This window comes from Eulemur rufifrons, chromosome 25 (genome assembly GCF_041146395.1).
Source record: "Eulemur rufifrons isolate Redbay chromosome 25, OSU_ERuf_1, whole genome shotgun sequence".
Classification (NCBI taxonomy): Eukaryota; Metazoa; Chordata; class Mammalia; order Primates; family Lemuridae; genus Eulemur; species Eulemur rufifrons.
In genome coordinates this window covers 17,604,841-17,618,979 of record NC_091007.1, presented here as the reverse complement: position 1 = coordinate 17,618,979, position 14,139 = coordinate 17,604,841, and the positions used below count along the sequence as shown (strand labels likewise).

Here is a 14,139-nt window from a genome sequence, read left to right as displayed (position 1 = left end):
TTAGGGAACTTTGTATAGTGCTAAAGGATTAATGCTATTGAAAAACCCAGATTTATAATTTTCTGCTGGAGCAGCTAGCCTGAACTGATTCTGCTGAAAGCAAGGTCATGAAGACAAAAACTATACCCGCTGCCCAAATCCTGATTTTACACACCAGAGATGTGGGGGCCACAGGGGGGGTGCTGACATTTTCTTGCTGACATTTTCCAAATGAAGCCCCTCATTCTAGCAATACCAAGAATGACATTACCTAAACTCTCTCCTGGTATTTCTGAAATATTTCTACTATATAAAGATATTAAACTAGGATTGAATTCTCAGACAGTGACGAAAACACTGGACAAAAAGTGTTAGGAGAAATTAAAGAAAGGCAAAAACAGGCATGGATAAGAGGTAATATTGTTCTGTGTGCTCTTGAAGTCAAGTAAAAGGTTTTCAACTTTATTCTTTCACTTATACATAGTATTTGTCCTTAATTTTACAAGTTACTAAGTCTATGGTGAAGATACAGATAAAGGTTTGCCTTCAGGATTTAATCTACCATAAAAATGTTTGGACTCAGCAAAAAAATTTGATTTGAAAACCCCTTGTTTTATTTACTGTTTTCACAAAGCAAGTTAAAATTCTATAAATCTGTATTCTAAGTTTTAGCTCCTATATTTTAGACATATTTCTCTTGCACAATTATTAATTATGCATTCTGTAAAGCATGCTTTGTTAAGAAATTTAAGCTGAAAGAAGAAGGGAAAACGTAGTGGGAAAAGACAAACAGAGAAACATTGATAGAAGATTAAGGAATTTGGGAGGCAGATGTGTTCCTTCTCACAGCAGAGAGAATGACAGATTAGAGATGGAGGTTCAGGGATCTAAAGTCTAGAATATATAAAATCTCAAATATTTCTATTAGAAATGCCTTAGGAATTATTCTGGAACAGAGGATTCCTAGGGGCTGCAAAATCCTGTGGGTAAAGCTTTCCATCATCCAGCAAGTTTTCTCCAGGTAATGAATGAACAAAGGTGAACAACCAGAATACAGAAGTCTGTGTACTTTTTGCTTTAAAAGAAATAATTACTCTTCAACTGTGTGGGAATTATTGAGATACCTTCAAACTGTTATTTCACAGATGAAGAAGTTTAGGATTTGTTACTGTAAGTGAAAGACTGAGTTAGCCAGAAATAAATGAAAGAGCAATCAATAGTCATTTCTTTCCAGCATCCATGGATGAGGTAAAAGTTAAAAAAAATAATAGAAAATAAAATTCTAGTAATCTTAATAAAATGTATTATTAGAAATGGTCCAGCAAATGGTGAACTAGAACTCCTGGTTTGGATGTAGCAGACACAATGCTGGTGGTCTGAATCCAGTCTCCCTGAGTTTTGATTCTGGCTCTATTCTTTATCACTTGTGTGACTTTGACAATTTATTTAACATTGCCTTGCTATGATATGTAAAATAGACACAATACTACTTCCTCCTGGAAATATTCTGAAGTTGAGATGTGACAGTGTGTGATAAGCAGTCAAACACAATGCCTGGTTCAGCAAGTATACGGTAAGTATTGGCTAATATTACCAAGAGAGTTGATTTATTTATGCTTTGCTCTAAAAGTTACCATTCTCATTGCAGTATAATAACATCCCATCATCTCAATGAATTCTTTTCTAATCACCCAGCCACTCCTTTTGAATTTCTACAATTGCTTTTTGACTGTATATTTTTCTACTGTGTCTTATATTGCAGTTATCTGTGTGGGTGTCTCTGAGTCAAGCGTGAAAGTGAGGAAGGGCATGCTTCTCCATATATTCTGTGTGCTTCACAAACAAAATTTATACATATTAAATATTTGCTCAATTCTCTATTTTAGCAAATTTTAAAAAGAAAATGTTATCTTCAAATAAGCTATTTGAAAACTCTGACTAGGATTCACTAATCATTGTTATTCTAATTTTCATATTCAATATTTATTTACTCTATGTGAGGCAGTAGGGTTTTGGAAGCCATCAAAATAAATCAGGTGTGGATTAGGTCCTCAAAGAGGTTATAATTTAATAGAGTGGATATTACATGTAAATGATAAAAATAATGGTATGATCATACTAAATATTCATGCAGCACTTATTACATGCTAGACACTAAAGCATTTTTGCATATATTTACTCATTTAATCCTCCCAGTACCTTAGAAAGTAGGGACTTTTACTTTATAGAATACGCATGAGGCACAGAGAATGTAAGGAATGTACCCAGAGTCACACAGCTAAGAAGTGTCAGAGCAGGATCTGAACCCAGGCCTTTGGTTCCAGAGTTGATGCTCCTAAGACCCTTGCTGTTTTGCCTCTCTGACTGGCTCTACTAAACGGGTAAAGTGAATTACATTATAATGAGGGTTCAAAAAAAGGGGAAATTACTTGCAGTAGAAACAAGTAAAATTATCCTGGGAGGGTTGACACCTGAGCCAGAAGCCGAGGAGGAACAGGTTTAAGTGTGAAGGCAAAGAGGTAAAGGTGAGGGAGCCCAGGACAAAAGCCTGCTATGGGAAAGTTCCGGAGCGTGCCGTGTATGGTTACAGCCAAGAGGACGTAAAGAGGAGCACTGCAAAGAAAGCTTTAAAACAGAGATGGGGCAAGATCATTGCAAGCTTTGAATAACAGGGTGAAGAATGCAGATTTTTTTCCAGGAGTAGTAGACATGCCACTAAAACTCTCTGAGTTGAGATGAGAAGTGCCTGCCACGGAGTCCGCTTGGCAGCAGCATGCAAGAGGACTGGCTGGACTCCATTTTTGACTCCATAGTAGTGTGGATTTAAAACCACAGAAAACAAAAAGTATTAATGCAGCTTTACATTTATGCAATTACTATACACATGAGGGGGGCTATGATTGTGATTATATGTCTTTATATAACCATGATCTAGAATGTATTACTTAGTACTTAGTTATTACTCCAAAACAACAAAAAGTGAATACATTAATAGACTTAAAAGTATAAAATATAGAAGGAACTGTTTAAAATTTATAAAATACACAAGTAAGATATACAAGTAAGATTTTTGGGTTATTGTGGCAGTAGATACAATATGCCCAATACATCCTCCTCTCCAAAATTCCCAATAGAATATACTTGGAAATGTAAAAAGAAGTTAAAAGGGGTCACAGCTCTAAAAACTAAGGGCAAAGAGGACGAGATTCCAAAGTCTTAGTGGTGATTCTACTTGCCGCTTGGCAGATCTTATTGAATTAAGTGCCTTTTCAATAAAACACCACATGCCTCCTTCTCTGAATGAGAATAAGATCTGAAGCTCCAGAGATAACAGGGAAGGATTTTTATTCATACTCCTTGCTGGAGTCTAACCCTGAGACCCATAGGTTTTTACTCAATAAAAGAAACAAATTTAAAAAAATCCTTGGTCATGCCCCAACTGTGCAGGAACTGTTTCTGCATATCCGGTCCTGGAGCCTCCTAGTCCGTTACTGCCTGCCCCCACTCCCCATCAGCTGCTCTCCTCTCCGTCAGCTCATGACTAAGAACTGCTGAGAAATTACTCTTTTGGTTGTAATAATTTTAAATAAGGAAAATATGATACGGTCATGTTGGGTTGGAAGAAATAATTTGTATCTTTTTAAGTATATACATCTATGTTTAAATTGTGACTAAGGAAGAATGAAGACTTCAGGTAAAACCTGGTAGATTGAACATGTTATGTCTGATACTTCTGAAAAGCCTAGTTAAATGACTGCAAAGCACCCAAGACCAAAAAGAGTATGTGTAGAAATGACAAGAGATGACAGATATCAACATAATTCTGAAAGATGGAAAGGGGAAAGCATACGGCAAGGTATAAACAGATGAAGACATCAAAGAAAAACGAAATCTGGCCCAGGAGAGAGGAAGCAACTCGGAGGTCCATCGCACAGTCTCCTTTTTAGGGGGGAGGAGAGGGATTGGTAACAATAACATCATCTAACGAATGCCTTCTGTGTTCCAGTTTCAGTTACTTTTTATTCCGGTTGCATTTATTCCTTAAAGATTGATGCAGAACCCTTTTTATTGCCGTCTAAAGTGAACATTGGGTGATTCTACCAGATCTTTATAAACTCCCTCTCAATGGCAAATTACCATAAATAATACCAAATCCCTATGATGTGGGAGCTGCTTTGCCAGCTCGCCTCAGCCTGACTCACTGCCCCGTCCCTTCTGAGAGGACACACTCCTATTACTCAGCTCCAAAGAAAAGAGGGCTGAAAATAAATATCTAAGTGTAACTATAGGTTGCCATAAAAGCACTTCAGAATTTGTCAGTAAGCAGTAACAGATTTTCTCAATCTATTTCTAATCCTCCTCCTATTCACTTCCCTCTTCTAGAGTGCTCTGTGTAGCACATAATCGTTACCAATAATAAAAACCCACACGTACACAGGGTTCTTACTGTTTACGACAAACTTGATTTTTCTCTTTTCCTGACTTGAGATACTTAGCAGGTTAAGTGACTTGCCCAAAACAACATTGCTTGAACATGTTAAAGGTGGAATTATCCTAAATGGTCAACATTTTCACAGAAGGTTCCCTTTTCTTTTTAATGAAAAGTGTTTGGTCTCTGAAAGTTGCACCCCCTTATTGGCAAAAGTCACGTTGCTAACTGTCACACAGCCTAAGTGTTTCAAAGCTGGCATTATTCAGATCATTAACTATTCTTCTACATTTAGACGCAGACCGTCTCCCCTTGAAATTCAATCAATGTGCTCCCCTCCATAAGCTGAACTCACAGGTACTTCTCACCCACAGAAGCACCTGCTTGCTGGTGTCTTCTTCCTTCAACTCCTGCCTTATCCTCTGCAATTCTGTGCATGCCAGCTTCACAATTCCTCTCCTTCCTCTACCCCATTGTCTTTCACCTCTAGTCTTCCTCAGTGACTTATACCCAGTGGCTTTGGATCTTGGTATCACCTGGAAAAGTTCTGCCATTAAAATCTCTTCCTCTCACAAAAGGCCATTTTTCTCCCTATCTTCTCATGCCCTTATTTCAACTGCCCCTGGTGTTTAGTCTAATTGGGCTCTTTAATCCTTGTACTGCTCTTGCCTTATCAGTCCCCTGCTGGGTTCCATGCCTCACCTACCCAGCCCAATCCCATGGTAGATAGTTTAACAGTGTTTCTGCTGTTGTTCTCAGGCGCATCATTTCCATCCATCAGCTGCAACTGCACCAAACAACCTGCTATTCCTACCCCTGGAATGCCAAGCATGAAGGGAGAAAATACTAAAACTCTAGAATTGGCACTATTACATATTTATGTTTTGCAACATCAGCTGAACACTCAACACAATGTAGCAATTATTTTTCTTGACCTGGTCAATTTAGGAAATCATTATCCTGATAGCCCACCCTTCTCAAATGCTTTTAGAGCAGAGTTAGTTCTGGTGCTAAATGAAATCCAAACACCACTTGGTATGGCCTAAACATTCTGGCCCTGACCCTCAGCTCTCACCTCCTGCCATACCCCCAAGACCCACTCTGCCACACCACCTCCGAACATGCTAGACTTTCTCACATGACTATACCTTTGCTGTTCCACCTGCTTTGTGATGTTCTTAATTCTTTACTTAGCAAACTCCAACTTGTTCTTTAATATCTAGCTCAAATATCATCTCTTAGGGAAGGGAAGCTTTCTGCATCTTTCCAAGGACAGTAGCTTCATGATCTGTGTGGAATTTACTACATAGTTTAAAATATAGTTGTTTGAATTTTTATATCTCCCTTATCAGATGTTCCCTGAGAGTATAGCTTGTATCCCCAGCACAGGGAAGGTCTGACACGGTGCCCATAGTTTACACACCTTCGTGTCCCAAGCACAGTGCCTGGAACATACTGGGTTATCAATATTTGTTTGCTAAACAAGTGAATACATCCAAGTTTGCTGTCTGCCCGAGCTTCTGATTCACTACATTTAAATCATCACCAAAGCAGATCATTTTACCTCAGATATTGTCTTTAAATTTTGCACTATTTCCACTACTGCTACTTTAGTTCAGGCCCTCATAAATTCTCATGTGGATCCTTTTAATATCATTGGAATTTATCTCCTTGTCATTAGCCCATTCTTCATATTTTTCTAGAGTTTTCTATCCAAAGTACAAATCTGATAATATCCCACTGTTGCTTAGAAACCACTTTTGGCTTTTTTAAGTTTCCATTGCGTATAATGGCACATACATTTCCCTTCTTACAAGTCCCTGCCATTCTTTATTAGTCCTCTCCTTCAATACCATCTAACATGTACCTATGTTCTAGCCACATGGAGTTTCTCAGCCCTAAACAAGCACAGACCTCCACAGCTCTATGCCTGTCTCTCTGCCATTATTCCTAGAGTGTTCTCTTCTCTTTCTTTGCCCAGGAACCTCCCTGGCCATTATTCCAGAGAGCAAATGCTTCCTCCTTTCTGTAGCCTTTCCTGTATTCCACAGATAGGAGTCCCTTTCTCTACACTTCCCCAGCCTTTTGCTCAGACCTTCATTTTGGAACACAGCACATTGCTTTGTGATACTATTGTTACATCTCTCCCCCTCCGCTGGACAGCATGTTCAGTTTATGCTTATTGAATGAATGAAGAAAAGTGCTTCTTATTTAGGAATCATCGGTTCCAAATTCAGCCACCTCTTTGGTTTAACAAACTCAGTGCTTTAGTATACTGAGAAGTATGTGAACTTGTCCAAATCACAAAGAAAAGGAGGAGTTCTTGGGAATAGCCTTTGGTAAGAGTCATAGCATATGATCGGCCACTATGTCCTCTTGGCGCTATACACAAGATAGATGCGGCTAGGATGTGTTATTAATGCAAATGGAAATAATCTTAAAGCCTCCAATAAAAGAATAAATTATTTTAAAATATCTTTCTTACTAATCTTCAGAAGGCCTAAAATACTTACCATTAGAATCACTTTTTTATCTTCAAAAGATCCCCATAGAAATTTATCTGAAAGGATTATGGTGATTACAATTAACTGAAAGCCACTTAAGACAGAATAAGTTCCTGGAGAAAGAGGCACAGGATGGGTAAGTTTTGACGGAAAGTAGAAGAGAAGAAAGTGTTTGGGACATGGCCTACTGCTCAGACGGGAGATCTCAGTGCGGCCGTCTCCAGGACACCAGGGAGAGCTGACGCGAAGGCTGGGGGCGGTTGGCACTGATGCAGGAAGTGGTGCTCAAGGAGAGACAGAGGGGGACTGGGAAGGAGACGGACTGATCCAGGACCTGTTTCCCATTGCTTCCTCTAAAGATGTCTTCTCTCTCCAGGAGTGTCATCACACATGGAAATTGTTTAAGCAAGACCTTAAACAGCATTTTTTCCTCTGCTTATGTGCTTATTTATCTGGATAATGGATAAGCTTTGTTTATGTTCTACAGTTTTAAACTTCCCTGCCTGCTGGGGTCTCACTAGCTGCAGAATGCTCATGCTGCAGGACGTCCTCTGCGGGGAGGTGGCGCGAGGGTGTTCAGCTGCAAACACTTCAAAAGCCTGTCAGATGGGCCTCCTGCCTTCCCAGTGTCCAGGCAGGTGTGAGGTCCTGCGGCTTCTACATCTGTAATAACATTTTATCACTGTGGGTCATTTTGAGCTGTTCTTGAACTTCACAGAAATGAATCAAAGAATGTATATTCTTTGGTGAGACTGAATGACTACCATGTTCTTGGTGCAGTAACCAGCTTCACACTGGCGTTATGATACGCCCACATACTGGGAAAACCCTTGGAATTATTTAAACACTTTTCACATGTATTATCTCACTGAAGAAGCCACACAGCTACAGCTCTACTTCGGGTCAGGAGAAGGAGACCATCCCAGAATTATAAGGAGGAAACCATATGTACAAAGATCTTTGGCTGCCTCTCCCCCTACAAGGTACAAGGAGAAGGGCTGAGGAGGCAAAAGCCACTGTTCCTGGGGGAGCGGAATGACACCAGTTTTTGGTTATGTCACACTAAAGCAGTTAGATATGAAAGGCCAGTAGGGTTTTGTTTTTTTCTAACTCAAACTGATGGAAGAGTGAGATAAAAACGTGTGAAAACTTGTTGGTTGCTTGGCAGTTGTTGGAAAGAAAGAGAGAAGCAAAAGAAAAATACGGCAGAACAGGGCATATCTAGGAAGTGGAACCCAGGCCTATTACCCAACACAGAAGAAAATTCCTGAAGGTGAAAGGTCAGGCCCTCATCCCCAACAGCCAGGGATGAAGAATCTGGCTGTTGTAAGAGTGGTTCTTCTCTACTTGAGCACTCTCTAGGCCAAGGGATAAGATTTCTGTGTTTCCTTTAACACCATCTCAATATTCACAACTAAGTTATTGTGGTGTTAATGTGTTTCACCACAATTTTTTTGGCACTGTTATTGGATTAGTAATCCTTCCTTTGTGCTTTTATTTTCTACTTGTCTATGCTAGTAAAAGAACAAACCACAAGTAAAGGCAATGCCAGAGTGGCCAGGGCGACTTCCAGTGCAGTTGGCCACCCTCCCCTCCTTGCAACAGTGGGTTCCTGAAGATGCCTTTTGTCTTTACTTCCCATAAATTCCAAATTATTCATTTTATATTTTATGTTCACTGATTTGTGTGTCCTTTCACAGAAATTGTTGCCTAACCTAAGGTTGTTATCCTTTCCCCCGTATATTTACCCAGTTGTTTCAGCACCATTTGTTGAAAAGACTTTACTTTCCCTGTTGAATTACCTTGAAACCTCCATAAAAAAAAATCAATTGATTTTGATGTGTGTAGATCTATTTCTGGCTTCTTTATTTTGTCCCACTGATCTATTTATCTATCCTTAGGCCAATTAACACTGTAAATCCTCTAGCTTTGTTCTTTCTAAACATTTATTTAGCTAGTCTAGATCCTTTATTTTTCCATATACATTTTAGAATCAACTTGTCAATTACTACGAGAAAAGCCTGTTGGGGTTTTGATTATAATTGTAATGGCTCTACAGACCAATTTAAAGAGAATGGATACCGTTTAATTCATGAACATCATGTTTCTCCATTTATTTAGGTTTCTTTATCTTCTCTCTGCAATATTTTGTAGTTTTCAGTGTAGATTTCTTGCACGATTTTTGGTAAATTTATTTCTAAGTATTTAGTCCTTTTAGGTTCTACTGTAAATTTCATTTTAAAATATTCACTTCCAGTTATTTGCTACAGCATATAGGAATAATTGATTTTTGCATACTGACTTTGTATCGTATAACCTTGCCAAATTCACTTATTAATTCCAGTGTTGTAGATTTCTTCAAATATTTTAATGCAAACGTTGTCTGTTAACACACAAAAAAAAACACTTTAATACTTCCTTTCCAATTTGTGGCCTTTTATTTCTTTTTTCTTGCCTATTCCTTTAGCCAGGACCTCCACTGTGATGTGTAATGAAAACAGTTTGATGAGATATCCCTGCCTTATTCCTGATCTTAAGGAAAAGTGTGCATTATCTCACTATTAACTATGGTTTTAGATTGGTGCTCTATATCATACCGAGGAAGAGTCTTTCTATTCCTTGTTTACTGAGAGGTTTTTATCATAGAGGAATGTTGAATTTTATCGAATGCTTTTTCTGCATCTATTGGGATGATCATATGAATTTTCTCCTTTATCCTGTGACTATGGTGAATTACATTATTAATTTTTTTTTAAATATTAACATTGAATTGCTGGGATAAACACCACTTGGCCATGATGTATTATCACTTTTATATATTTCTAGATCCAATGTGCTAATATTTTATTCAGGACTTTTGAATCTACATTCATAAGGGGTATTGTTTGTTAGGTTCTTTTCATATAATAGTCAGATTTTGAGGTTGGCATGGTAAAATGAGTTGGTATCAGAGTATGGACATAGTATGTCTTAGGAAGTGTTCCCACTTCTTCTATTTTATTAAAGAGTTATTTAAGATTGACACTATTTCTTTCTTAAATGCCTGATAGAAATAGCTAAAAGACAAGTTGGCCTATGTTCTGGGAAGTTTTTTTTACAAATTTTATTTATTTAATATGAATATGCCTGTTCACATTTTCTATCTCAACTTCTGTCAATTTCAGTAATTTGTCTTTTTAAAAAAATTTGGCCATTTCATTTAGGTTGTAGAATTTTTGGCATGAAGTTTTATTGTAATATTGCCTTATTATCTTTTTAATGTCTGCACGATTTTTAGATACTTTCTTTTTCATTACTGATATTGGTAATTTGTGTATTCCTTTTTTTCCTTGATCAGTCTTCCCAGGGACTTATCAACTTTATTACTGAAAAAAATTAGTTTTTGGTTTTAATTTTCTCTATCGTTTGTCTGATTTCTAATAGATTCTTATCTTTATTATTCCCTTTCTTCTACTTATTTTCTTCAGACAGATTTGTAAGATGGAATCATAACTCATATTTTTTCTAACAGTAGCACTTTATTCTATAAAGTTCCGTATAAGCACTGCTTTGGCTGCATCCCACTAATGTCGGTATCAAGTATTTTCATTACTATTCAATTTGAAATATTTCCTATTTTCATTGTGATTTTCTTGGTTTAAAAACTGGTTTAGAAATTGTTTGATTTACAATTATTTGGGGCTTTTATAGTTAATGTAGTATTACTAATTCAATTCAAATTGAAGTCATAGAATATACCTCTCATGATCTCCATTTTAAAGTTTATTGGGATCTATTTTATGGCACACCATATGGCTATCTTGGTGAACATCTCACGTGTACTTTGAAAAAATGTGTATTGAGTTGTTGGGTATAACCTATAAATATTAATTATGGCAAGTGTTTCAAATTTTTTACATTGTTATTGGGTTTTTTTGTATGGTTGTATTATTTATCGTTATTATTTTACACAGAGGTGTAAAAACTTCTGACTTGTGAGTTTATCTCTTTATCCTTTTAAGTTATAATTTTTCCCTTTATTCATTTTGAAGTTCTCTTATTATATGCATACATGTTTAGGATTGTCATGGCTTCCTGATGAACTGACAATTTTATCATTATTATAAAAATGTCCCTTTTTATCTTTTTTAATATCCCTTTCTTTAAGTCTATTTTGTCTGATATTAACATAACCATTCCAATTTTCTTATGATTACATCTTTTCCAATTATATTACTTTCATCCTATCTATATATTTAAAGTACATCTCCTGTAGACAGCATATAGTTGGGGTTTGCTTTTTCACCAGCCTGGCCTCAAGTGCTACCCAGCCTGTGAGTGGGCTTCCAAAGACTTGACACACTTTGCACACCGGGCCATCAGCCTTACTTCACCTGGGGTTCTTTCTTGCTTGCCTGGGAAGGGTAAATCAGTTCTTCCTTGGTAACCCAGCAAATTTCTTACCACCCACTGGGCTACAAACACACCTTCTGCAACAAGGTTCGAACCCCAGCTTTAGGGGGGAACTCCTTTCCAACTTTGTCCTTTCTTGAGTACTCTTCCTCAGCTTTAGGACTTCAATTAGAGTTCTCTTTATGTCTTTATAGGTACTGCCCTATTATAGCTTAATAACTCATTACATAAACTGCCACTGACCAAATGACTATATAGTTTCTGTCTCACGATTGGCCCCAGATGGGTACATCTTCCACCTATGGCTCCCTCCTTTTCATAATTTACCCTTTCAATTTCCAGTTTCTCTAGCAGAATTAAACTATATCCTCTGACACCTCAAGACAAACAGATTTCAGTTTTTTGTTTAAGTGCTAGCCTCCACACACTGGGTACTGGGGAATGCCCTCGGGGAAGAGTCAAACAACATAGACCCCACCCCGTGCAGTTCCCCTATTAAAGGGTTAAATTCCTTCCAGTTTCTGTCTGCTTTTGACAGTTTTTCAGTTTTTTCAAATAATTTTGGTTTTATGTTTTCCAGAGTTTTTAACTGTTATTTCTGTTATTGGAACCAGAACTGTTAAAAGGCTTTTATAATCAGCTTTACCGCAATGTAATTTACATTTCATACCATTCATTCATTTAAAGTACATTCACAGAGTTGCATGACCATTACCACAATTGATTTTCAAACATTTCACCACCCCGAAGAGAAACCCATAACAATTGGCAGTCATTCACCATTCCTCCCCTGCCACAGGCAACCACCAATCTACTTTCTGTCTCTATAAATTTGCTAACTCTGGACAATTCATATAATGGAATCATGCAATCAATATATGCTCTTTTTAAACTGCCTTCTTTGCTTTAGCATAATGTTTTCACAGTTGATCCATACTGTAGTATGGATCAGTACTTCATTCCTTTTTATTGATGAATAATATTCCATTGTATGGATATAATACATCTTGTTTATCCATTCATCAGTGGATGGGCATATGAGCTATTTCCACTTTTTGGCTATTGTGAATAATACATCTATGGACATTCATGTACAAGTCTTTGTGAGGACATATGTTTTCAAATGAAACTAAGGTATATAATCTTAGTTATATACCTAGGAGCGGAACTGCTGAGTCATCTGGTAACTTTATGTTTAACATTTTGAGAACATTTCAAACCATTTTAGAAAGTGATTGCACCATTTGAAATTCCTATCAGCAGTTGATAAGGTTTCCAATTTCCCCACCTCCTTGCCAATACTTGTTATTGCCTATCTTTTTGATTACAGCCATCCTTGTGGGTGTGACGCATTTCCCTAGTGAATAATGATGTTGATCATCTTTTCATGTGCTTATTGGCCATCCTCTGGAGAAATGTCTATTCAGATTCCTTGCCTATGTTAGGTTGTATGTCTCTTTATTATTGAGTTGTAAGAGTTCATTATATATTCTGGATGCAAATGCCTTATCAGATATATGATATATAAATAATTTTCTCTCATTCTGTGTGCTTTCTTTTCACTTTCTTGGTGGTATAATTTGTAACACGGAGTTTTTTATTTTGATGAAGTCCAATTTATTTATTTTATTCTTTTGTCACTTGTGGCTTTGGTGTCATATCTAAGAAACCATTGCCCAATCCAAGGTCATAAATATTTATATCTGTTTCCTTATGAGAATTTTATAGTTTTAGCTTTTTCATTTAGGCCTGTGATCTGTTTTCATATTTGTATATGGTATCCAACTTCATTATTCTGCATGAGGATATCCAGTTCTTCCAGGACTATTTATTAAAAAGACTATTCTTTCCCCATTGAACAGTCTTCATACCCTTATCAACTGACCATAAATATAAGGACTTATTTGGGGGATCTTTAAATTTTATTCCATTGACCTTTATGTCTTTATCATGCCAGTGCCACACTTTCTTGATTAGTGCCGCTTTGTAACAAGTTTGGTGGAAGTTAGGAAGTGTGAGTCTTCCAACTTTGTTTTTGAAATTGTTTTGGGTATTATTAGCCTCTTGCATGTCCATATAAACTTTAGGAACAGCTTAGGAATTTTAGCAAAAAGATAGCTGCATTTTTCATAGGCTTGCATTGAATTTGTAGATCAATTTGGGGAGTACTGACAACTTATTAAGTTTCTAATCTATGAGTTCCATTTATGTAGTTATTTAATATCTTTCAATGATGTTTGTAGTTTTTAGTATACAGTCCTGTACTTCTTTTGTTAGATTTATTTGTAAATATTTTATTCTTTTTTGATGCTATTTTTAATGGAATTGTTTCATTAATTTCATTTTACGATTGTGCATTGCTAGTATACAGAAATAACTTTACATGCTGATCTTGTATCCTGCAACTTTGCTGAAGTTATTTCTACTTAGTTCTAATAATCTTTTTTTGGTGGATTCCTTAGGATTTTCTCTACATAAGATCATTTCATCTGAAAATAGAGATAGTTTTACTTCTTCCTTTCTAAACTGGATATCTTTATTTTTCTTCTTCATTTTCTTGCCTAACTGCTCTAGCTAGAATTTCCAGCACAATGTTGAACAGAGGTTGTAACAGTGGACAACACTGTCTCGTTTCTGATCTTAGGGGAGATATTCAACAGATGTCTGCTAGATCTAGCTGGTTTATACTATTTCCTTGTTTATCTTCTACTTAGTTGTTCTATTAATTATTGAAGGGAGGATATTGAAGTCTACAGATATTTTGATTAAATTGTCTATTTTTCACCTACATGAGTTTCTGAAAGCAGAAAAACTTATTAGAGAACTTAGGGAGTC

General features: G+C 36.8%; 1 protein-coding gene across 1 annotated transcript in view; it reads right to left on the bottom strand.

Annotated features, from left to right (window-relative positions):
* GPR158 (G protein-coupled receptor 158) overlaps positions 1–14,139 on the bottom strand; it is a 320,727-nt gene that overhangs the window by 42,154 nt on the left and 264,434 nt on the right. The window lies entirely within an intron of this gene.